This window comes from Trichosurus vulpecula, chromosome 3, assembly GCF_011100635.1.
Source record: "Trichosurus vulpecula isolate mTriVul1 chromosome 3, mTriVul1.pri, whole genome shotgun sequence".
Lineage (NCBI taxonomy): Eukaryota > Metazoa > Chordata > Mammalia > Diprotodontia > Phalangeridae > Trichosurus > Trichosurus vulpecula.
In genome coordinates, this window is record NC_050575.1 from 124,613,077 (window position 1) to 124,639,714 (window position 26,638).

At 42.2% G+C, this 26,638-nt stretch overlaps 1 protein-coding gene across 3 annotated transcripts in view; it reads left to right on the forward strand.

Moving 5' to 3' along the window:
• Positions 1–429: 429 nt before the first annotated feature.
• The window catches only part of LOC118841770 (DAB2 interacting protein), a 293,167-nt gene continuing 266,958 nt past the window's right edge, over positions 430–26,638 (forward strand). For 2 of the 3 annotated variants that reach the window (XM_036749382.1, XM_036749381.1), the window contains exon 1: positions 493–543. The gene's annotated coding sequence lies outside the window, so the exon portion shown is untranslated. Of the gene's footprint in view, positions 544–26,638 lie in introns of all 3 variants that reach the window. The other variant, XM_036749385.1, reaches the window with a different exon arrangement.

The following is a 26,638-nucleotide window of genomic DNA, read 5'->3' on the forward strand; positions in this document are numbered from 1 at the left end:
TGGCTCCCGGGGGGGCCCGGCTACAGCCACGGGTGCTGCTGCTGTCGGGACCCGGAGGAGTTTGGGAGGCGGCGGCAGTCAGTGGTCTGAGAGAATCTCAGAGGAGCAGATACGGGCTGCGTAGAGTAGAGAGGAGTCCTGCTCTCGCACCCATCGCTGGCCAGGGTCAGGACAGGCTGGGGCCCCAACGTTCCTGCTGAAAAACTTTGTCTGCCTGAGCCAGCCCGACTGCAAGCCCCCGTGAACGCGGGGAAGGCGCGCACACAGGCCCCCTTCGGGTTCCCTGGGGCCAGTGGGAACGGGAGCGAGCCAACGTCCCTCGCTGAATCTGCACCGCCCCCCCCCCCACCGCCCCAGAGCCCCAGCCGGGACCCCTGGGCCGTGGGGAGAGCGCACGCGCAGTCACCCACTCCCCAGGACACTGAGAGGCCGCTCTCCCACCCCAGCTGACTCAGCTCGGGTGCTTTGAGCTCCAGGTGCTATCATGGGACCCCAGGCACCCCCCCAGACTGAAGGACCAAGCGGCCGTTTTGGCATTTAGAGGTAAGGAAATGATCCGTGCGAGGTGTGTGTGTGTGCGTATGTGTGTGTGTGTGTGTGTGTGTTTGTGTTCTGTAATATCTTTCACAAACTCTCCACGGGATGGAGGTGGGGGGAGAGTTGTGATTGGGCTTGAATCCAAAAGCCAGTTCCCCCCGGGGGATTGGGGAATGGTCTGTTTGGTTCAACTTTATAAACTTATTTCTGTGTATCGGTGCCCTGCCTGAATTGGGGCAGAGGGGTCTGGATCCCAAGTAAAGGGCAGGCTCCCTACTGAAGGTTTGGCGCTCCAATGGGCAGCAGTGACTGGGAAGAAAGGAGTCTGGGGACTCTCAGTAAAAGATATTTCAGGGCCCTATGGTCCGAACCTTCCTGCTTGGAAGGGGTCAACAAGAAGGCTTTGTGGGTTCGGCTTGGTACTTGTCCCCTTTTTTTCTCCCACCTGAAATCTGGAGAGCTCTGTCTGGATTTGGGTTCTAGTACAAAGAGCCAGTGATTCTTTTGTGCTGGGAAGGAGCATTGAGCCTCACTTTCCAGGAAGAAACCTACCAGAAACCTTCTCCTCACCAGGCTTTGAGCCTTGATCGTTACACGTTTCAAGAGCCAAACAAATTGTTCTTGTAGGGCAGAGAGTTGGACCCAATCCCATGTGTATGAAGATAAGGGGTCAGCGCCCAGACAACTGCAGCAAATGGATTTTCAAATTGCGTAGCCTTTTGCCCCAGAACTACAGGATTTAATACTTGTGCATTTTCTGACATCTTTCTGTTTGGGGCACAGCCAGCTCTCCATTATCTGCAGGTGGGTTATCCGTGAACTCTTTGTTACCCCAGACTGGCAGTCAGTCCACTCTTGGGCTGTCTGCCTGCCTGCCTCCCTTCTTCTCTAAGTAATGAGAACTCCTGTGGCTGGGCACTATTAGGATGCAACAACAAATATTGCATCACAGATTCCAAAGCCAAATAGAGATGACTTGGAGACCATCCAACAATTCAATTCAGCAGACAGAGGTCTAGTAAATGCCTACTGTGTGTAAACCCTGTCCTCGATGTTGGGGAGGTAAAGGTAGAAAGCCACAGTTTCTACCTTCAAAGATTTTGCTGTCCTGTAGGGGAGATGAGGCATACGGCATACACAAATATGAGTTAGAAAATTATGGAGTGCATGGGAGGGGGTCAGACAGAGCAGGCAGCAACTTGTTTTAAAGGAAAAAAGTGGGACTTGGAATTATAATAGACCTGGGTTTGAATCCTGGCCCTGAGACATACTTAGCTGTGTGATCCAGTTATTCAATCTCTATGAGTCCTAGTTCCCTCATCTGTAACAAGAGAATAACAAAATTTTCACTACCTGCCCCCCACGGTCATTGTGAGGAAAGTACTTCACTAAGCTTAAAAGACTATCCAAATGAGTTACTAGTATTGTCATTAATATTTTTGCAAATGAGGCTAAGTAATGTTCCACTTGTATAGAGCTGGGAGAATGCCAGGAGTACTGTAAGAGAAGATAGGAGAGGTCGGCTAAATGTAATTAATATGAGGGGTCTTGAATACTTGGCTATGAACATTGCCTTTTCAGGGAACCACTGAACTATGGTGAGCAACGGACTTAAAGTCTAATACTGACTCTCCCTTCCCTCCCCCACTTTCAAACACAAGCAATTAAGAAAGGTTACTGCATTTTTGTCTTTTGACACGTGGGGAATTCTACCATAGTGATCAATTTAATACTGGGTTACTTGATTTCTTAGTGAGGCCAATCTTGTTTATATTTACCTTGCCTCTAGACAAGAGGTATGCTTGTGGCTAGGAGATTAGGTCTAAGCTTGCCCATGCCTTAGGAGCCAGGGATCCCTGTGTCCTGACCTGTTAGGGGGCCTGACTTAGATCATAGAATGATTTCTATATCATAAAAATGTCAAATTAAGAAAGGCCCTCAGAGCTTAGAATAGTCTGGACCATAGAATATTAGAGCTAGAAAGTCTTTTTAGAGATCAGTTAGATAAGCTTTGCCTCCTATTCTCCTCCCCCTTAACAGATGAAGAAGTTGGGCCCTAGAGAAAGGAACAGATTTACCCATGGTCATAAAATATGCTAGTGGCAGGACCAGGTTACTTATTTATGGAGAAATTACTGCTTCATTTTGCTGAAAAAAGGACTTGGCTATTCCTCCTTCTTTGGTTTTGTTGTTTTTGTCCAGTTGTTTTTCAGTTACGTCTGACTCTTTGTAACCCCATTTAGGGTTTTCTTGGCAAAAGATACTGGGGTGATTTTCTATTTCCTTCTCCAGCTCATTTTACAGATGAGGAAACTGAGGCAAACAGGGTTAAGTGACTTTCCCAGGATCACACAGCTAGTAAGTGTCTGAGGCAGGATTTGAACTCATGAAGATGGATTTTTCTGACTGTAGGCCCTGACGCTCTATCCACTGTGCCATCTAGCCACCCCACCTCTTCAGACAGAGGCTTGTCAAATGTTTAGATGCTGAAAGTACAATTCAAGCACTAAACAACTTCCGTAGTTGCATAATTGAGCTCCCTATCCTGTTTGTGGTAGTCCAAGTCTGGGCTTAAGACTGTGTTTTCTTCATTTTTCTTCGTAGGATCTAAATCTTCAAACTTGACCACTATCCTCCCTCAAACTTAAGGCATCCAGGGCTTTCACAAGGAATCTGACATTCCTTTCCTAACTAAAGAGTTTTAGAGCTGAGGAGTTACTTAGTCCAATGACCACCTTTCACCGATGAGGCAGCCGAGATGGGGCAGCCGAGTACCGGAAAGATTTAGTGACACAGGGAATTAGTGTCAGAGCTGGGATGAACTCTGCCTCAGAGCCATAGGCTTCTAGAACTCTGGATCTCCAAATCTTTGGGCTATGAGGCTACTAACTACTGGGAGCCAGCAAGGGCCTCAAGGTTACGTTGGCAGCTGAAGACCCCTGGAAGTATTTTCCATGTATAGGCCTGCTAGTTTCACTTTAGTGCATTCCCCTGGGGGTAATCACCGCCTATGCTAAGCCAGGCCTCACTTAAAACACAATTACCTTTGAGAGGGATCACGTTTAACCCTAAATAGCTCAGTGTGATTATGGTTAGAAGATTTTAGATTTAGATTTGAGAAACATTTCTCAGGTATCTAGTATGTGCCAGGCACTGTGTTAAGCACTTTGCAAATATTATCTCATGTTATCCTCATACCAACCCTGGGAGGTAGGTGTTGTTATCTTCATTTTACAGATGAGGAAACTGAGGCAGACAGTGGTCAATTGACTTGACTAGGGCCCTATACCTAGTGAGTGTCTAAGCCCAGAGTCTAACTCAGGCCTTCCTGACTCCAAATACAGGGCTCTGAACACTGCACCACCCAGGTGCCTAGCTGCCTAGTCAACATAATACTAGAAGTAGTGGGTACCAAGGAGCAAAGATCAACTTTGCTACCTTCATTAGGGAATTAGCTGTAATACAGGAGAAAGAACACTGGATTTGGAGTTAGCAGATCTGAGTTAAAATTCCAGCTGACACAAAAAATTGTATCACTGTGGTTAAGTCCCTTTTCTATCAGCCTCAGTTTTCTTAGCTGCAAAATGGGGAGTATAACAATTATAACATATGCCAAAATTTACAGCATGTATTCCTCATAATGACCTGCAAGGTAACTGAGGCTTAGAGAAATTGTGACTTACCCAGGGTCACACAACTGGTAAGCATTGAAGCTGGGATTTGAACCCAGGACCCTCCTAATTCCAAAGTGTTCTCTCAAGTGCACTGTGATCTTTCTGATAATATTTGTACTCCCTCTATTGAAGGGCTGTTAATGTGCTTTGTAAAAATGCGCTCATCGGAATTAGAGCTATTATTATCAATAACAGTATTATTGCGCTGAGGACCTGCTTGGCTCCCTGTGTCTCCTTCATAGACGAGCAAGGCTCCTGGGGCGTGGGCCCAGCTTGGATCTGCTGTGTTCACTCGTCATCGCCTGACTGCACATGTGCAGGCCTGTTGCTGCTTCAAGTCCTGGTTCACAGCCAGGGGAGCTCCTTGTGGGAGAGGATTGGTCCCTGGGGAGGGGCCTCTTGCCCTCTTGCCCCTGAGAATGTGGTTGATGGGTTGGCAGACAACCATGTTTTTTTGAGGGTTTCTCCTGTTGGGCTGAATGGAGGGATGATCCATGACACAGAATACTGATTCCTATTAGTCAGCTGGGGAGTTTTGTGCCTGGGTCACAATGTAGGTTTCTTTTTATCGGCAGAAACCTGTCCCTTTTCTTTGGGGTTCTGTCTGTGTTTTAGGGGTGTGTGTGTGTGTGTGTACTTGTATTTGTGTTGCCTCTGGGAAAATATCTGACTTCAGCCTGGGCTGTGCTGAGTGTGTAGCAAGGGATATTGGGTAAAGAAGTGGTTGACATCTCCCACCCGATATTTTCAGTGGCATGGTACACCATCCCTATTGTAGGCAGATGAGAGGCAGTAGGCAAGGAGTATAAAGAATCAGGACACCTGGTTCTAGGCTTAGCTGTGCCACTAACCATGGTGTGACCTAACAGCAAATCATTTCCCTTCTCTGAACCTTCATTTTCTTATCTCTGAGGTGAAGGTTTTAGATTTAGTTCTTAAGGTGCCTCCTGGCTCTGATATTTTAAATTCACCAAACATTTACTGAGTGCCCCCTACATACAGGACACAGTGCTAGTTGATGGGAACACCCAGATGAAAAATGAATAGTACCTGTCCTCACAGAGTTTATAGTCTGGGGGAAGAAGGGGGGAATGACCTGTGTACAGAAAAGAATAATCCAAGGTAGTATGGGGTGGGGGAGTGGGGAAGGAGAGATGCAGATAGGAGTGTTCTAGGTAACGTTGGCATGGGATAAACCATTTTCCCCAAGAAAGACTTCAAAGGTAGAGCAACTTTGAGATCCCTTGGTGCTCTGGCAATCCACCTGCTGTGTCCCTTAAGGTTCTTATTTGTATTCCTCATTTTGTCATTGAGAATCAATCAGCAAACATTGAGTGCTTCATGTGTGCCAGGTACTGTCCTCGGTACTGGGAATAACAAAGACATAAAAACCAAGCCCTGTCCTCGAGGGCCTCACAATCTTTTTCTTCTGTGTATTTTTTTCCTACTTTTAAAATTCATAACTTAATGAGCACCAAATAAAATGAGCATTTCCATACAAGTTGTAGAACAGAAAGGGAGGATTGTAAATGAAACTTAAAATATCTGTTATGTAGAGTTTGCTTTTCTACTTACATATATAATAAATACAACCGGTAACTTTCAAAGCTGTCCTGGTTGTTTGTGATTCCTTCTGTTCTCTTCTGGTTCTGGGGAGGAGGGAAGCCTATTCCTGGCCCCACCTCATGCCTCCCATACCCTATTGGAAAAAAGAAAAAGAAGACAAATATGTATAAAGTCTCATATTGGTCATGCCCCCAAATATATGTCTCACTTGCATCTTGAGCCTATTGCCTCTCAGAAAGTAGGTAGTAGGGTTCATTTTTAAAAAATATTTTTTATTATGAAGTTAAATACTATATATACAGCAGAACACAAAAAGATCACATATGAACCCACCAATCTCCATTTCAATCCACCTGTTTTTTTTAAGTATATATATAATATATTTCACATATTACTTTCAAAATTGCCCTGCTTATCTGTGTTTCCTTCCACAATTTCTTCTGTTCTGTGCATTTAAAAAAATATTACAGTTGCCCTCTTTTTTGGAGGAGTCGCTATTGCTAACCTCCTCTCTCTGCAAAATCCCTCTCCCAATTAAAAACAGAGGGGAAAAAAAGCCTTGTGACAAATAAACAGTCTAGCAAGACAAAGCCATACCACGGCCATGTCCAAAACATACATTTCTTCCTGAACCTTGAGTCTAGTTTCTCTGTCAGGAGGTGGGTAAAATGGTAGAAGGATGTATCACCGGTACTCTGCCTGTTGACCTTTTCATTGATCAGTATTAGGAACTAACATTGTAATTGGAGAGGCAACATGCAAATGAAAAGGTTTGTACAAGATACATGGAGAGTAGGTGGCAAGTAACCTTGGAAGGGAAGACTGTAGCAGCTGGAGACACCAGGAAAGCCATCCTGTAGCAGTTGGCATTTAAGTTGAGTCTGGTTAGAAGTAAGGTATCCCAGGAGGGGGCAGAGAGAAGGGAGACACATTCCAGGCATGAGGGCCAGTCACTGCAAAAGCACAGAGACAGAAGACAGAGTGTTATATGTGAGTAAACACAGATAGACCTTTACAGTTAGAGTAGAACATTCAGAGAGGGAATAAAGGATAAGAAAAGTGGAAAAAGGAGGAAGAGGTCAGGTTGTAAAGGACTTTAAAATACTAAACAAAGGCACTTACACATGATTTTGTTGTTGTTTAATCATTCTTAGTCACTCTTCATGACCCCATTTATGGTTCTCCTGGCAAAGATACTGGAAGGGTTTTCCAACTCCTTCTCCAGCTCATTTTACAGATGAGGAAGCTGAGGCAAATAAGATTAAGTGACTTGCCCAGGGTCACACAGCTAGTGTCTGAGACCAGATTTGAACTCAGGAAGATGAGTCTTCCAGATTCCAAGCCCATTGCTCCACTGCACCACCTACCTGCTCTTTACACTTGATACGGTAGGTAATTGGGAGCCACTGTAGTTTATTGAGTAGGAAAATGATATGGTCAGAGTTTAACTTTGGGAAAATCACTTTTCAATCAATGTGAAGATTAAATTAGAAGAGGGAGACTTGAGGCAAAGAGACTAATTAGAAAGCTCTCTCAGTGCTGTAAAGAGGTAAGCATGAAAACTAAGTGGTAACTGTGTGAGGAAAGAGAAGAGAAAGTATATGAGAGTTATGAGGGCAGAAATGACAAAAATTTAGCAACTGACCAGATATATGGAGTGACCAAGAGTGAGGAGAGGTTGTGGACCTCTGGTGTGCATTGGGCTGAGGATGTTGGAGGGTATGTGTCTCCCTGTGGGTGGTGGTGATAAAAGTAAATGATGTGAGGGGCACAGAATCTATAAGTTAAGAAGAAAAAGCTGGGAATAAGAATCTAGGGAAGTCACTTTGGGAAGTTAGAAGTCTCCTGAAACAAACCTCTGGGTTTGAAGCCCAGGGAGAGAGCCTTTTGGTTGTTGGAGACTGGTTGGAGTTGGAATGACTTGACCAAGGTTGAATAGGAATGAGTGGCAGAGGTAGGCTCCAAACTCAGGCTCAAGCCAGGTTTATTCCACATCCAGCATTTTTTTCTCTCACACTTCTTCTGGAGTGGGTTTGAGGCAGATTGGAGGCAGATCATAGGACATAAGTCTTTATGGATAGAAGGACCCTAGATTATTCAGTATTGGAATTTAGAATATAGAATGCCTGAGCTGGATGGGACTTAGACTCATCTGCTCTAACCCTCCTCATTTTACAAACTAGGAAACTGAGGCTTGGAAAGAAGTGAAATATAGACCAAACCCCTGATAAGTGCAGGGGAAGAAAGTGCTGAGAATAGGCAGAATTCTATGACTGTGCTATGTACTTATAATGATTTGACTTGTATGTATTTAGTTTGTAGACTAAGGTAGCTGCACAATGTTGTGAGAAGAGTGTTAGGCTTGTAGTTAGGAGACTCGATTTGGAGTATCCTGGCTTTGATACTTAACTGTCTGTGTGACCCTGGCAAATCACAAATCTCCAAGTCTTAGTTCCTTCATGAGTAAGTTATGGCTAACAATACTATATTATCTAAATTTGAAAAAAATACTATGTTATCTGCCTCTTGGGGTTATTTTTAGAAAAGTATTTATGAAACCTTAAAATACTTTCTATAAATGTGAGCTGTTGTTAATTGTGCCTGAAATTCCCCCCATTGGGTTACTTTCTCTTTGGAGTCCTTTTGGCTTTTCATCACAACAAGGAACTGGAACTACAGGTCAATATTCTATTGGTTTGCCAAACAGGGCCCAAGGGGAGGCTGGGGAATCTTTGTCCTAAGCCCTAGGGGCCTGACTTGGTTTTGCTTCTACCTGATGGGCTGTAACTTCACTCCCACAACCCCCTCCCAAAGAAACCAAGTGTTGGGTTTCGCAGAGCCTGCTTAGGTTCTGAAATCATCCCTGGCTGGGCGAGCCATAAATCTGGCCTAAGAAGTCCCTTCCTGATCCCCAGCAATCACATCAGACAACTCATCTCTTTTGAGCCGTGTGGTTGGCCACAGCAGTAGACCTTGCCAGGGCTGGATTTGCTGGCAGCAGGAGAGTCTTGGATTTAGTGTTGTGGGCTGGCTGAGAGTCACATCACATGCTTCTCTCAGCCTTTTCCTGCCTTGCTTAAAGACCTTCCCCCCAAAAGAAACAAACAAACAAAAACTTTTTTAAAATGTCATGAATTATGCTGTGGGTTTATTACATCGGTGTCACTGGCAGAAGTGCATTTTTAGAAACCTGTAAGTGCCTAACAAAGTGTCCGTTCCCTGATTCCATTCTCGGCAGTGTAAAATCTTAAATATTTTTGTTTAGAATTTCTAGGTTGTTATGATTGTTTACGGTGTTGTTGTTTAGTTGTTTTTTTCAGTCATGTCTGACTCTTTGCAACCCTTTCTGGGGTTTTCTTGGCAGAGATACTGGAGTGATTTGCCATTACCTTCTCATTTTTACAGATGAGGAAACTGAGGCAAACAGGGTTAAATGACTTGCCCAGGGTCCCACAATTGGTAAGTGTCTGAGGCCAGATTTGAACTCAAGTCTTCTTGACTCTAGGCCCAGTACTCTATCCAAGTCAGTTCCACCACCTCTCCAAGCCTCAGTTTTCTCATATGTGAAATGGGGACAATAATACTACCGACCTCACCAGGCTGTTGTGAGAAAAGCATTTTATAAACCTAAAAGTCCAAGGAAATGGGAAGTCCTATAATAATAATAATAACTATACTATATTTGCTTGTGAGGCAGACTGGCACCATAACCTCTCATTCCTGCTTTACAGATTGGGCACAGAGAAGTTAAACAATTGTCCCAGGGTCACACAGGCTAAAAGCATTCCTAAACCTTTCACCTCCTGACTGGCCTTCCTAGCTCTACTCTCTTCCCTCTCCCAAGCCATTGATTCTCTAGCATTGGATTAATCTTCCTAATTCAAATATCTGCTTGTCATTGCGCTGAGCAAAGCCTTTTGCAGGTTCCCTTTTGTCTCCGTGACAAAGATGTCATTCCTCAGCTTGGCATTCTAGGACCTCCACAACTCAGGTCACTTCAGGCTTATCTCCCACTACACCCCTTCTTGTATTCTACATAGGGGTGGGGAACCTGTGGCCTTGAGGCCCTCTAGGTCCTCCAGTGCGGCCCTCTGACCGAATCCAAACTATTTGTGTGACTAGAGTCAAGCTGGCTTACTCTTGGTTTCCCAGGGATAGCCCACATTCTCCTACTTTATATCATTCTCTTTACCTGGAACGTCCTCCCCTTCCCTCCCCTCAATATCCGCTTATTGACATTTTTAGTCATCCTTCACGTTCTAGCTCGGATGCTACCTCTTCCAGAAAGTCTTTGGCCAAATGCGTTGGAACATTGGAATCACAAGATGTGAGTTCAGATCATCTCAGACATTTACTAGCTGTGTGATCCTAGGCAAGTCACTTAAGCTTTCTCAGCCTCCCTTTCCTCACCTGTAAAATGGGGATAATAGTGGCAACTGATCTTACAGGATTGTTACGAAGATCAGTGTATGAGATAATATATGTGAAGTACTTTTCAAACCCTGAAGTGCTATATGAATGCTAACTAGCAGCAGCAGCAGCATTAACATGCTTGTTATTATTGTTCCTTGGCCTCTTCTTCCCAATCAGATATTTACCTTTGCCCATTTGAACCACCTAGAATAGAATATCTCATGCACTTATGATATATTCTTTTGCGTTAAAGTTACTTAGATATGTGCTGTATTATTAGCTATTGCCAGGAGCACTTCTTCCATGAGAGTGTAAGCTTCATGAGAGAAGGGACCACAATTTATTTACTTTCAGTATAGATCATCAGTCTTGAGCTGAAAGGGTCCTGAGAGGCTTTGTTGAGTCATTTCAGTCATGTCTGACTCTTTGTGACCCCATTCAGGGTTTTCTTGGCAAAGCTATTGGAGGGGTTGGTCATTTCTTTCTCTAGCTCATTTTATAGATGAGGAAACTGAGGCAAACACAGTTAAGTGACTTGCCCAAGGTCACACAACTAGTTGTGTGTCTGAGGCAAGTTTTGAACTTGGGAAGATTAGTCTTCCTGACCCAGGCCCAGCACTCTATCCACTGTACCACCCAGCTGCCCCCCCCCCCCAGAGGCTAGCTAATCTAAATCCTTCATTTTTACAGATGAAGAAATTGAAACCCAGTGGGGCCAAGTAAGTGACTTGTCTGAGTTCACATAGAGTAGTAAGTGACAGAGGTTCAATTCAAACTCAGGTTTTCTGCCTCCGAATCCCATCTTCCTCACCACACCCCACTGTCTGATGTGGAAGGGAAGGGAAAGGTTCATGTGAACAATGGTTCACCACTCAAGAGGGAATCATTTCTTGTTTAAAATTCTTGGGTGCTTTTCTATTTTTTTTCTGCTGGGGAAAATAAGAGGATTGCTATCAGCCTGAGAGTGGTGGTTGTCTTTAGCTCGATGGAGGATTAAAGGATATTGCTGGTTGATAGCAAGATTGAGTTGACCTAAGCTTCAGGTGGAGTAGGGGAGGAACATGGAGACAGTAGACAACCCATTCTCTGCTTCATGTAATTTTATACATCTAATGGAGGAGGAACACACCCGTACTTGAAACAGACAGAACACAGAAAACAGAGTGGCATCATATGGTAAACACTGCATAGCTAAATACTGAGAGGAGGGAAGAGGAAGCAGAAGTAATGCAATCATTTAAATTGTGAAGGGGGAAGATTAGGCAGAAAAGGCTTCAGAGAAGGAAGAGGTGAGACCAGAAATCAACACAGTGAGGTCAGTGTTATGAAGAGTACTGGACTTGAAATCAGAAGACTCGTTTTGAATTCCAGCTCCATCTTTTCTTAACCCTATAACCTTATGTATAAAATAGAGAGAATGCCATAGGTACAACTTACCCCCAAGGTTGTTAAGAAGAAAGTGCTTTTTAACAAAGTATAAATGGGATCTATTATAATTATGGAATATAATAATAAGATAATTATATAATTATTATTTTCATCATCAGTCACTCTTACAGAGTGTTAGAGCTGAGAGGGCTCTTAGAGATCATTTAGCCAACCTGTTCTTTTGATATATAGAGAAACTGAGTGCCTCCTCCCTCCCCAAGAGGATGTGGTTTGTCCAAAGTTAGCAAGGATCGGAATCTGTTTCAGGGTCCCAGCTGGGTGTCCTTTTTGCTATACCGTAGAAGCCTTCCCTGACAGTGAAATTTCTAACTGGTGAGAGAGCTCAGATTCTTATCACCCTCCACCTCCACCCCAACACTAACCAAGATCATCTTTCCAACTTTGTGCTTCCTATCAACAGCTGGTACTTCCTCCTGAGTCCTCTTGCATGGACTTGGAGTCATCCTTAATTCAGGAAAGCAGAGTGGTGAAATGGAAAAGACTACTAGATTGGAAGTTAAAGGACTTGGATTCAAATTTTTGTCTAGTGTCACACAAGCAGGACATGCCATTTTAGCTCAGTTTCTTCATCCTTAAAATGGTAATAATAATGTTTGCACTGCCGATTTCACAGTGCCATTGTAGGGTGGAAACAGTATAAACTTTAAAGTGCTATAAAAAGGCAAACTGTCATTATATTTATTTGATTATGCATTAATTGCTGATTTTTTCACCTTTGGCATCATTTCTTGGCTCTGTAACTTCTTTTACATGGCTACTATCTCCTTCCTAATCTACGTCCTCATCCTGTCTTGTCTGAACTATTGTTAACAGTCTCTCTGCTGCCGGTCTGTTTTCCCTCCAATTTACCCTACACCTCCTGCTGGATTAGTCATTATAATATATATTTTTTCTCATGCTTGTTCCTTGCTCTAAAACCTTACCTGGCTCCCTGTTGCACCTGGAAGAAATAGAGGGACTGGTGACAAGTAGATAAAATAAGAGACTATTGCAGTATTTCTAACTAGAGATACTGAGAACCTGAACTAGAATTGTGAATATGGGAATAGAAAAAAAAAGGAAGGAACAGATAGGGGAGGCATGCCTAACTGGTTAGGAGAACATACTCATTCCACATAAAGAATCATATAATTTAGAGCTGGAAGAGACCCTTAATATAATTAATTCCGACCCTTATATTGGACTTGCCAAAAGTCACATAGTTAGTAAATGGTAGGGCTGGAATTTGAATCCAGGTCCTCTGACTCTAAATGTCGTGTCAATATTTCATTTTTGTCTTTGAAATCCCAATGCCTGTCACAGTGACCGGCACCTATTCAGTGCATAATCTGTTGTTTTTTTCTCCAACATCACAGTCTGAGGAAGCCACAGGCAGACCGCCTACATTTATTGTGTCACACATTTATTTCTGATAGGAATCAATGGGGAAGATGCCAATTCTTGCCAGCTTTATCTTCCACTTCAGTTGCTGTGAGCTCTTCCGATGCATACGTTTGTTTCTCTTGCCAGATGGAGTTTGGCTTGGTAGCTGGGAAACCTCCAATGTCTTCTATAGAGTGACCTAGGTTAAGTGCCCCTGCTTTGGGGCCTCTTAGTTTTCTTGGATGTTGGTAGGTTTTTTTTTGTTGTTGTTTGTTTTTTTACTTGTAGTACAATAGGATTCAGAGGTTGGACGAGATGGCCTCTGAAATACTTTCAAGCTTTAGATCTAGGATCTTCTGCTTTGGAGCAGGAAGTTTGGTCCATATCATAACATTAGAATACTAATGATATTAATAGCTAACATTTATTTAATGCCTTGATGTTTGCAAAGTACTTTACATATATTATCTCATTTGATCCTTACACCCTCCCTGTGAGGTAAGTACACTTATTACCTCCACTTTATAGGTGAGGAAATTGAGGCTGACAAATGTTAAGTGACTTACTTGCCCAGAGTCAGACAGCTAAGGAAGTGTCTGAGGAATGATTTGAACTCAGATCTTGGTGACTGCAAGTTCAAAACTGTCTACTCTGCCACTAAAAATATAGTACTGGAAGGGACTAAAATTAAACTAGGTAATCACCTCTACATTTTATAGAGCAGAAAATTAGGTCTAGAGAGGGAAAAAATGACTTGCCTAAGGTCCTGTAGATAGTAAGTAATAGCTTGAACGTGAAACTAGCTCTTCTGATCCCAAATTCATTAGTCTTTCAGCTAGACCTAACTGCCTGGCAAGAATGAACGGTTCTATTGAAGTTTACAAAGTTCTTTCCCCCAACAACTCTGTGAAGTAGGTGACTGCACTGTTGTTATCATCATTTTACAAAGACTCAGAATCTGTAAGTCTGATTATGTAGTCTTTGTGGCCAGCTATTGTCAAATAGGATCCATGATAACTCATCCAAGTATATTCAAAAGTAAAACCTGCTTATAGCCAAGGGGGATAGAGGGACTTAGCCTTCACCAACTTTTTCTATTTCTATTTCTATTTCAAGGCACCACAATCTTCCCAATCACCTAGGTTTATCCCCTTCATTAACTTTGACTCTTACCTCTCCCTTGATTCCCACATTGTGTCAATTGCTAAGTACTTTCCCATAGAGCTTACCTCCACAATATGTTTTCTTTCCTCTTCTTTAGTTAAACACAAGGGTTAGATTTAACTTAGAGTCTAGGAACTTGTTTCAACAATTTTTTTTGAAATTGTATTTTAGTATAATTAGTTGATTTTGTAATCCTAGGTATTTTATTTTATATAATTAAAAACCTTATTCTGAGACAGGGTCCATAGGCTTTACCAGATTACCAAAGGGGTCCCTGACACAAAAAAGATTAATTAATGTCATCCTAGGTTAGGCCCTCATCTTTTGACAAGTAGACTAATTGAAATAGCCTCAGGATTGTAGAATTTTTAGCACAAAATGACCTTAGGAGCAATTTAGTCTGATCTTCATTTTACAAAGAAGGAAACTGAGGCCCAGAAACATGAAGTGATTCACCTGAGATCATGTAGACAAAGCAGAGCTTGGAATCAAACTCAGGTGCTTCGACACTAAATCCAGTGCTTTTTCCATTACATAACTCTGCCTATTATGTGGAAGGGTGTGGGGTTGGGGAGGAAGGAAAAGACCTACAGGAACAATGGTTCTCTCAGGAGGGAGCCATCTTTTCTTTGAAATTCTTTGGATCTTTTGTTGTTTTCCCTGCTCGGAAAATGTTAGCGGAAGGTGGCTGGGCTGAAAGCTGTGGTTGTCTTTGGCCTGGTGAAGAAGAGAGCTTTGGCTGGCCAGCAGCAGAATTGAGAACCCCTTAGCCTAGCCTCTGTGTAGGTGGCATAGGGGACCATATCATGTTTTCTCTCTCTCTTTATGTCTATCATGATGATGATGATCATCATCATCATTATTATCATCATCATCTCCAGCACCATCATATTATCATCTAGCACAGGGTTAGGCATACATTAGACCAGGGGTGGGGAACCTGTGGCCTTGAGGCCATTTGTGACCTTCTAGATCCTTAAGCGCAGTCTTTTGACTGAATCCAAGAGGCCTCACTTAAGGATCCAGGGGCCCACATGTGGCCTCAAGGCTGCAGGTTCCCCACTCTTGCGTTAGACATTCATAGAATTAAAAAAAGTTCTGTTGAACTGAGTTTGATGTACCTAAGATATGGTGTGTGTGTGTGTGTGTGTGTGTGTGTGTGTGTGTTTGGTGTTTGTGTGTATGTTTGAGAAAGAGAAATAGAGACAGCAAGACAGAAAGAGACAGACAGACAGAGACAGACAGAGACAGAGAGACACAGAGAAAGAAACAGACAAGGCAGAGACAGACAGCACACACATGTACACAAACAGAATTTCTATCTTAAAGAAATCCCAGGTCATTATAACTGTAAATAAAATCAGATCTGAGATCCTGGGACTATCCCAACACCATCTTTATTGATTTGTCATACACACTAAAGCTAGAAAGACCTTTAGACCATGGAACATGGGATGTCGGAGCTTGAAGGGGACCATAAGAGTTATTTAGTCCAACCCCTTCATTGTTGAGGAAGCTGAGGCCTGGAGAAAGAAAGTGACTTGCTTAAGAACACAGTTATTAGAGGCAGATCCAGTACTGGAGGCCACATCTCTTAACTCCCAGTCCAGGCATTTTTCTCTTGTATTGTTGGGTTATTTGTCACCAGCCCCATAGGTTCCCTAATGGTGGCTGTTGTTGGGAAGCTGAGTGATTGGTGCCAATCTCAGAGGGCCAAGCTTAGAGATGTTCTTTAGGTAAGTAATCTAGTGACCAACCTCCTGGGAGAAATAGCAGCAGCAAAGCTTTCCTCAGCTCTGATCCCAGCACAGGTCCAGATTTAAAGTGAGGGAGGGGCAGGGTTTAGTGGAATGAGCTGGGAAAACTGAGGCCAGCAGGAGCACAGCTTTCTGGCCAATAAAAGAGCCTTGATAACACTAGGGTTAGTCATAGAGATGAGGTCCCTGGCTCACCACTGAAATGAGATGCCACAGATAGCACTAAGAGCTTTGGGAACATTTTTTCCAAGCTTCTTTGATTTGAAATCTCCCAGTTTTCATTACTCTTCATCACTTTCCCCTTCCTTAGTCTCCATCAATCAGTTGCTATTGCTACATTTTGTTGATTTTACTTCTGCAACATTTGTATCCCTCCCCTTTTATCCTATTCTTATGGCCACCTACCCTAGTTCAGGCCCTTATCATTTCTTGCCTGTGCTATTTATCTCCCTGCCTCTAATCTTTCCTTTCTCCAGTTTATTTATGTTCCACTGAACTGCCAATCGGATATTCCTAACAGATGGTTCTAGCCATTTCTGACTCCTTGAATCAAAAATTTTCAGTGACTTCCTGTGTCATCTAGGATAAAATGCAAACTACAGACAGTTTTCATTTTAGGTTAGTGGGTAATGCTGATTTGCCCCCAGAAGTGGGAGAAGTCAGCAGGGTTCAAGGACAGTGGGGGGCCTGGGACAGAGAAGCAAGAACAGGAGGAGGAATATGAAGGGGCAAGGGCCTGCCACATGGGCGCCTGGCCTGAACTGAGAGGAAGAATATGCAGGGGCTGGGCGAAGACACACGGGAGTCAGACACAGACAGGAGAGGACAGGTGACACATTGGGCCACAGACAGACATATGTACCAGAGCCCAGACAGATGGAAGACTCATGATACAAAAACAGAAATGAGACAGTCTCTGCCCTCAAGGAGTTTACACTTTTGGGGAAGGAGACAATGCATATATACATATACATATATATACATATGCATATATATACATACACACACATATATTATATATATGTATATGTGTATATATATATATATATATATATGGATATAAAAGGGGAAAAAAAGAAAAAAAATAGACACGTGGGGACAGACACGCAGGCCAAGCCCCTGATCTGGAAGAGGTGGTAGCGGTGCAATCTCTGTTTTTCTGTTTTAACTTGAAGGGTTTTTTAAAGTTTTTTTTGGGCGGGGAGAGGAGTGGGAGGCCCCAGAGTTTTGAATCAAGGGTCAGAAGCACAGTACTGTACAGTTGTCATAGATGGTTTTTTTTTTTGAAATGCATATTTCTTTTAGTATTCTTTACATAAAGTGGAACATGTACATAAAGCAAGAACTGTCTGTGTTCTCTTTGGCATCTAAAGTCCATCGCAATCTGGTTTCCCCATTAAGAACCCTACATTCCAGCCTCATTGGCCTATTTACTGCTCCCCATGCTTGACATTCCAGAGCCTGCCTTGATGTCCTTGCTCAGGCTGACCTTTTGCCTGGAATGCTCTTCCTTTTCACCTCTTCTTCTTGAAATTCCAAATTCCAAAGTTCAAGGACCACCTCCTATACATCTTTCCTGATCCTACCCTTCACCATTGGTAATGTCTTCTCACCTCTCCAAGTTACTTTATTATTTTTTAAAATACTTACTTTCTGTGTATGTGTTGTTTCCCCCCAGGAATATGTAAGCACCTTGAGGGCAAGGACAATTTCATTCATGTCAAGAGATGTTATTAATTATTAATGCTAGGATGTGGACTTAGTGGGCTTTATGGTTATTATAATTGACCAGAGTATAGAATAGTAGAGCCGGGAGGGACCTTAAGAGATCATCGAGGCAAATCCATTTGTTATATAGAGGGGAAAACAAACTCGGAGAAAGGAAGCTGCAAACTTAGGAAATCTGATCAACACAGTGACCAATCATAATTCCGGAGTGCTCCAGACGAAACTTGCTGCCCACCTCCTTGCAGATGATAGATGCAGAGTACAGATTGACACTTTTTCTTTCTTTTTTTGGATTGGGACAGTGTAGGAATTTGCATATTTGTAATAGGAATTTTGTTTTTTCTGCTTTCTCAATTATGGGGGAGTAGAAGGGAGAAAATATGAATTTGGAAATAAGATAAAAGAGAATTTCAAGGTCACACAGGTATTTAATAGAAAGATTGATGTGGACTCTAAGTTTTCTGACTAATTCCAATGCTCTTTGTAGTAGGGGGAGATACTTTGTAAAAAAAAAGGGGGGGGGGAGGGGCTACCATAATCCCTGAATTCATATACTGTAGGAGGATTTGAGCCTGGGTTCTGTGATGTCTCTCTGCCACATGCTTTTAGTCAGTCAAGAATCATTTATGAAGTACCTAGTATGTGCTGGGCCCTGGGGATGAAAAGACAAAAACTGAACAGTTTCTTCTTTTAAGGAGCTTATACTGTGTCAGTGGAAACAAAATAGACACAAAGAGAGCTTAGACAGGCCTGAGATAAGAAACAGTAACTGACATTTTGGTCTAGTGGAAAGAGTCTGGATGTAGGGGCTATTCTGCTATTTACTACAATTATGAGTCTGAGGAAGTCACTTCCCCTCTCTGGGCCTCAGTTTCCTCTTGAATAAAAGGAGAAGATTGGACTAGACAATTTCCAAAATTCCTTCCAGACTAAATCCTAGGATTGCTGCTTTTGATGCCGTTTCCCTTCCAGAGCCCATACCTGGAAAACAGAAGTCGTTGCTTTGCTCTATGCTGTTAGATATGGGTCAACACTTTTCTTTCTGGGCCTCCTGAGAGACCCTTCAAAGTATGGACTTGGCCTTGCATCATGGTTGCTGATGTTTGGCTCCCTGCTTGGCCGGTGGACAGCTATTCAAGCTTGTTGGAAGGGGCACCAATGTTGCAGCCATGAGCTCAATGGAAAGTGCACAGCAGCTCATTGAGTGGAGCCTAGGGAGTGTGAGCTAGAGAGCCAAGTATAGGACTGGCAGGGTTCCCATGCTCAGGTGAGCCACCCTTGTCTGGTGTGGCTGTGTTTGGGCCTCTGCTTGGGGAGCAGTTAAATCTGTTTTATGCTCCAAGAGGGGGACAAGTGTGAGATTTGTGGAATTGAATTTTATACTTTCACTTATCAGTTCACTGTTGTCTAATTGATCCCAGCAACTCTAACTAGGGCTAACAAAGGGGTTTTAAATTGAGGCCATAAAGAAACACCCTGGGTGATAGAGAGGACAAGGATTAAAAACTTCCAAAATTCTTCGGAGGTCCTTTACTGGACAGTGACCTATGGCCTGAGAACCAATGTCAAACTCACATTTCTATGGCACATTGTGGTTTTATACATGTCTAATGGGACTTTTTCCAGGAAGGTAGAGTGAATGTTATTATCCCCATTTTATAGAAGAGGAGACTGAGGCTCAGAGAGCTCATAGATCCACCACTGGAAGGGACCTTTGAGGCAATCTAGTCTGAACATTTCATCTTATAGATGAGAAAACTGAGTCCTTCAGCAGAGAAGTGACTTGCCCAAGGTCACACAAGGTAATAAGGGGCAGAGGTCCTCAGGTTTTCAGACTCCAAGTCTGTCGCTCTTTCCAATGTTGCCATGCTGCCTAGACTTGCCTACACTAATTAAACAGCTCGTCGTCATAATCATAAGATCATAAATTTAGAACAGAAAGGGAAAGGACTTTAGAGGTTCTCAGGTGTGGCCATCTCATTTTACAAATGAAGAAATCGAGACCCAGAGAACATAAGTGGCACATTCGGGGTTGAGTAGGTAATATGGATCAGAGCTGGGATTCAAACAGATGTCTGATGTTAAGTCTAGTGCTTGGAGTTTCCTGACTTCAAGTACACTGCTATCTCTACTGTATCATTCTTGCCTATCTTTTATTATCTGTGAAATGAATTGGATTGGGCTCCTAAGGCCCTTTTGAGCTCTAACAGTCTATGTTCTAAGGTCCTTTCCATTTCTAAAATTCTATTTTTTTAAGGTCCCTATGGCTCTATGATAACAATAGCTGATACTGAAATAGTTCAGGGTTTGCAAAGTGTTTTACATATGCTATCTCATTTGATCCTCAAGATAGCCTCATAAGGCAAATATCTGAAAGCAATATTGTCCCCATTTTGCAGATGGGAAAGCTGAGGTAACACAGTAAATGTTAGAGGCTGGAGTTAAAGCCTTCCTTCCCTCCTCTTCCCTCTCCCCCACCCCAGGACAATGGTGAAGGGTGAAATAGATGCTGGGGTAGGAGTCTTGGTGTTAATTAAGGTCCCTTGGTAGTAATGGAGGATTGTAATGAATGCAGTGACTCAGGGCAAATTAGGTTGCAATCCCCACCTGGCATGGTAGAATCCAGGGCAGTAGTTTGGGGGAAGGGGTAGGAAACTCCCAGCTTAGTTCCTTGACCTGGTTGGGGTATCCACCCACTCTGGCCAAGCTGTAGCAGCTCTGCCCTAGTTCTTACCTCCCAGGAGTGACAGAGATTCCCTTGAGCACCACAATCCCCACCCATTCCCCATTAGTTTCATCTCTAACATCCTCATCCTTCTAAGTCTTGTTCTTCATCCTCACCAAAGGTCCCTTCTTTCTTCCTCCTTTTTCATGATAGTTGACAGTAAACATCCCTTATTGACCTTGCACATTCTTGTTGATATACTGGTTAAACTTGATGACATCCAATTTCTCTTTCAAATATGAGTCTATGATTCAATCAACACTTGCCCTAGGCCCAGTAGAGCCTCCCATGAGTAATAATAATAATATTAACAATGATTAATAATAATATTAATAATAATGATAGCTGGCACTTACATGGAGCTTGATGGTTTGTAAAGCATTTTACAAATATTATCTCATGTGATCCTCATGATAATCTGAGCAATAGATGTTATTATCATCCTTTCCATTTTACAGAAGAGGAAACTGAGGCAGGCAGACATTAAGTGACTTGTCCATGATTATACTGCTAGCAAATATCTGAGGCTGGATGTGAACTCGGGTTATCCTGGCTCCAAATCTAGTGCTCTATCTGCTGCATCAACTAGCTGCCTTTTGAAGGTACCAGGGAAAAGCAGAGGAGTGAACTTCTGTACATCAGGAAGAAGAAAGAAGCACCAAGGTCCTGCATTCTTTACACCATGATGTTTTCAGTGATGAAACCATTTCCCCATGTCCATTCTTATCTCCTCTTTGAAGTATCAGCTACTGTTTGTTTTTGACAAGTTATTTCCAAACAGTTCTCAGGATTTTAAAGTATTTTCTCAATGTATCCTCCTCTCTTCCTTGCAAAAGTGGGGGTCTATAAATATGAAACATTGAATATGCTGTCAAATTTAGTTGATTGGTTGGTTAGTTTCGTCAGACTGCTTTTTCTCTCCCTCTTTTATTCTTTGTTGTAAAGGGTGGATGGTTCTTTGGATAGGGGAGGGAGGAGGAATATCTTTGGAAATAAAGATGGTATAAAAACAAAAGATATCAATAAAAATATTTTTAAAAGAAAAAAGTATTAATTTCCTCCCTGGAGAGATTCTCTTTGCATCACTTAGTTAATTGCTTAAGTTTGAGTGTACAATTTGAGTTATTTCTCTGTGAGGGGACAGAAGGCAGTTCGACAGCTTACTGTGTTCTGTTGCCTATTATTTAAATATGAAACAATAAGGATGATTATTATACATTTTTAGTGGGGGAAGATGAGATTTTTCTTTCTCTCCTGGGGCTGCTGGGGAATGCCATAAATCATGCAGTGCCCATGTGTTCTGGGACATAAATCTTGTTGAAGTTGTTGATATGTTTGGCTGCATGTTCCTTCTGCACCAACTTGCTGTTTTAGTGGTGTGTTTGTTGCCTGTGTACAGAGAAATGGTTGGAAAAGCTCCCTTTAAATATTTAGAACTAATTATCTATGTACATATTTGGGGAGGGTTGGCTGATGAAATATAAATCACAAACCAACAGTCAGGAATACGATTTTAGACGGCAAGGAACTAGTAGCTCTTCTTCGTTGCTGTTGTTAAATCCATTGGAACTGGGTTCTTTGTAAATATACAGTCCCTTTGGAGGAATTGAATCTTCCTAACTTTCGTAGAGACCAGTAAGTCTCTACTGAGTTGAAATAGCCTTAGACTTGCAATTAGAACATCTGATGATTTTTTAACAGAAGAACATGACTCAATGTTTGCATACGGAACATTACTTTGGTAGCATATCTTCAGGGAATAGGCAGGAAGCCCTTGCAGTCATCTCGGCTGGTGTTAATGAGTGTCTACACCTAGAAGATGGTAGTGGGACAGGGGAAGAGAGAACAGAGATAAGAAACATGGTGGAGGTAGAATAGTTAATTCTCCATTTGACTACTAAATGTTTATCTGTCAATCAAGTATTAAGCACTGACTGTGTCATGATGCATTGTGCTATATTCTGGGGAAACAAAGAAAAATGAAGTAGTTGTCTGCCCTCAAGGAACTTATATTCTATCAGGGGAGAAAACATACATATATGATATTATCTGTATGAACACAATAAATACCAGATAATTGGTGGGGAAGGATAATCAGGAAAGTCTTCATGTAGAAGGTGGCACTTGAAGGAAACTAGAAGTTCTAAGAGGTAGAAGTAAGGAGGGAGTGGCTTTCAGCCATGGGGAACTGCCTGTACAGTGGCATAGAGATGGGAGAGAGTGTTGTGTGAAGAACAGCAAGGCGGCTGGTGTGGCAAAACTATGGAGTGTATGAAGGGAAATAATACATAGTGAGGCTCGAAAGGGAGGTTGGAATCAGGTTGTTCTTTGGCTTTAAATGTTAAACAAAGGAGATTGTATTTTACTATAGAGGCAAAAAGGAGACCCATTGAGTTGGGGTTACTAGCCTTGTGATCTCTTCTGTTTCCTGGCTCATTCTTTTTTTTTTTAATTTAACATTTTATTTTTTCCCAATTATGTGCAAGAACAATTTTAACATTCTTTTTTTCCCCAAATTTTGAGTTCCAATTTCTCTTCCTCTCTCACCTCCCTGGCTCATTGAGATGGCAAGTAATTTGATATATGTTATACATGTGTAGTCATGCAAAACATATTTCCATGTAAGTCACCTCATTTTTTTACTTCCGTCTCTAATAGAAAAGTAGTCCTTCTCCATGCAGAGGCCAATCCTCCTACTTAGGCTTTTGATCCTCTCTCCTCTCTTCTCTGGGAGCTTGACCCTTTGATCATTCTTTCATTCTTTGATCTTCAAACTCTCCCCATCCATTGGCTACTTTCCTGTTCCCTACAAAAATGTCTGGCCTCCACATCTTTAACAACAACAACAACAACAATCTTTTCATTGGCAAGGTCATCCTCTGTTCAAGCTGGGTTCCTATCTTTTCCCTTTTGCAACCAAACTTCTAGAAGAAATTCTCAGAATCCCTAGCTTCTTCAAGGCTATAGCAGCTGCCACTTTCTTTGGGAAGCCCTTGCTTATCTCCCTGATTGTTGCTGTCCTCTTCCTCCTCAAGAAATCATGTTGGGTTTATTTGCTGATATACATGTTGTATTCCCTTCCCCCTCCACATAGTAGATACTTGATAAATGTCAAGTTGAATTGAAATGATCTTGTTCCAAGTCAGTTCCAATTTCTCAAGTCATCTGAATGTGCATTTATTAAGTAGTTATTATGCACAGGACATGGTGCTAGGCAATGGGGGGGATACCGATATAAATAAGACATGGTCCCTTAACCTCACAGAATTTATAACCTGGATTTTCAGATTCCTTATCTGATGCAACTTGGTAATGCAGTGGATAGAGTACTGGGTCTGGAGTCAGGAAGACTTGAGTTCAAATCCAACCTCAGATACTTACTAGCTGTGTCACCCTGGGCAAGTCATTTAACCTCTGTCTGCCTCAGTTTCCTCAACTGTAAAATGAGGCTAATAATAGCACCTACCTTCCAGAGTTATTGTAAGAATCAAATGAGATGATATTTATAAAGTGCTTAGCACAATGTTTGGTCCATAGTAGGTGCTTAACAAATGCTTGTTTTCTTTATTCCTTATCTAGTGGGGTTCGTATTTGGCTATTTTACTGGGCTTTGGGGTAAGCTAAAGAAAATAATGGGCAGCTAGGTGGCACAGCAGATAAAGTTCTAGGCCTGGAGTCAGAAAGACTCATCTGCTGACTTCAAATCTGGCCTCAGACACTTACCGGCTGTGTGACCCTGAGCAAGTCACTTAACCCCGTATGCTTTAGTTTCTTCACCTATAAAATGAGCTGGAGAAGGACATGGAAAACCACTCTAGTATCCTTGCCAAGAAAACCCAAATAGGAACATGAGGAGTTGGACACAACTGAAAAGTGACTGAACCAACCCATTGTATAATGAAAAGAGCACTAGAATCAGAGTCCAGAGACTCAGATTCTCCTCCCAATTCTGCCACAGAGTGAGAGTGGATAAGTCATTTTAACCTGTTAGTTTTCCTGCCTAAAAACTGAAGGAATGGAACTAAATGATCTCTAAGCTCCTGTCTAACATTTTATGAGTTGAGATTCTGCTCAGATGGTCATCCATTCATCTTTAAGGGTGGTGTTCTACTCTTGTCCATGCCCTGCCTGAGGTTAGCCACTGTGGGCTTACTGGCTTCAGTAGTAGAATAGCAGAGATTTAGTAATAGAGTAGAGTAGTTGTAGTAGTAGGGTTATCTCATGTTTTTTCCACATAAAGATTTTAAGGGACCCATTCCCATGTTATCTGAAGGGAATAACAAGATACAAAATGTGTATGAAAAATGGCTCAGACATTATTGAGATTGAAAAGAGGCAACAGAGAAATCCCAAAACTGCCCATCTATATGCCTACTTTGTCATCTATATAATATTCTTAGAGATGTAATCAAAATATTATACATACAGGGCATCCGTGATGAAGATATTAGGGAACAGGCCAGCTTTTCCAAGTAATATTCCATATTAAGATTTGCTTTTACCATCACTCAATTACCAAAAAAAATGTGGACTATGTTTATCAGATTAGATAATATTCGTAAAGTATTTAGCACAGTGTCCAGCACATAGTAGGTACTTAATAAATGCTTATTTCTTCTTCTTTGTGTTTGTTGATTACAAAAATTGTTTTCTGATTCAGTGAGAAAAATACTTTCTTGAAGGTTCTCCTCTATCAAGGTGTCTCCCATCCCATAACTTTGTTTGATCATGATCAGGATTATAAGGCAGGACATAAAACAGGGAGAGATATGCTTACCAATGGTGTTTGCCAAAGGTCTAGATTCTAAACAAGGAATAATTAGGTGTTTACTGGCTGTAATGGTAGCGGCTCTTTTCATCTTGCACTTATCCCTTTTTGGAGTTAAGACCCTGCTCTCAGTTGTGAGTTCCCTTCCTATGAAATATTAAGAGGTTGGGCCTTGTTGCCACTTGCCTGGGTCTAGTTGTAAGGGAGACAGCCCCCACTTTTTTTTTCTTTAGGAATAATATGAAAGGGCTAGGGAGGGGATGAGAAGGAAGATGAAAAAAATGAAGACTTGAGTAATGTTTTTTTTTCTTCCCACTCCATGAATCTAGGGAAATGGCATTTTCTTTTTCAGAAAATTCCTGTCACCTTCCAAAATTCTCTAAGGAGCTATTACCTAGTGGTCAGAATTATCTTGAGTCTTTATTATAGTCCCTGCCTGCCTGAGTTCTTTCTCAGTGTAATTGATTTTAATAATTCAGAGCAACTGTTGTCTCTGGAGAGGCTGCTGGGTTAGAGGTGGCCTTTTTCTGCAGTGAAAATGCATTTGGGTGGCCTTTTGCAACCAGTTCGTTTGGTGCTGGTAGTGGTTTTCATCCATTTGGCATTGTAGTGTCATTGATTTAGAGGCAGAAGGGACTTCAGAGACCATCTAGTCCAATCCCTCATTCATTTTACAAGTGAGGAACTACAGTCCAGAGAGGTTGTGACTTGCCCATGATCATATGTGAAGTAAGTAGCAGACCCAGGATTTGAATCCAGGTCCTCTGACTCTGAATCCAGGTACTCTGGTACCAAATTGATTGTTCTTTCTGTAGTATTGCCCTTTGGGACTTTGATTATTTTCTCGCCCTTCACACTGTATGTGTATGTTTCAAAAGGTAGGGAGGTGATAGAGATGGTATGGTGTCATGGAAAGCACACTGGACTGGGCTTTAGCTCTGGATCTTCTAAATTACTATTTTTCCTCGAACAAATCACTTCTCTCTAGACCTCCTCTGTTAAATGTGACAGGGTCACTAGGTGGTTTCAGAGATCGCTTCCTTCCAAAATCCCTTAGGATTTTGAATCTATGAATCTGTAAGTATACTCCTAAGGGTCCTAGTAAAGAGGTGCTAGATACCACTCCTTTACCCCAGTCTGTAACTGGGCCCTCCCTTTCCAGCTAGCTCTGCCTTGACTGTTCCAGAAGTGCCCCTAGCCTGCCAAGGACCAATGGAGTGGTGTGACCCAAGATGGAGGATTAGCTCCCCAGAAAAGATGAGCATGCCTTTTGTTGCATTCTTTTACACATACAACAGATGGTATGGGCATGGCACATCTTCTTGCCTTCATAGGGTTTAGAGCTAGAACAGAACTTAAAAATCATCTAATCCAACCCCTGTCTCTGGGCAGTAGGGATGATGAAGCCTATTTATGCATAGAGGAATTGAAGGAGAAAAAAAGAACATGCAACTGGGCAGAAAGGTGAATAAGAGAAACAGGAGAAAGGAAGATG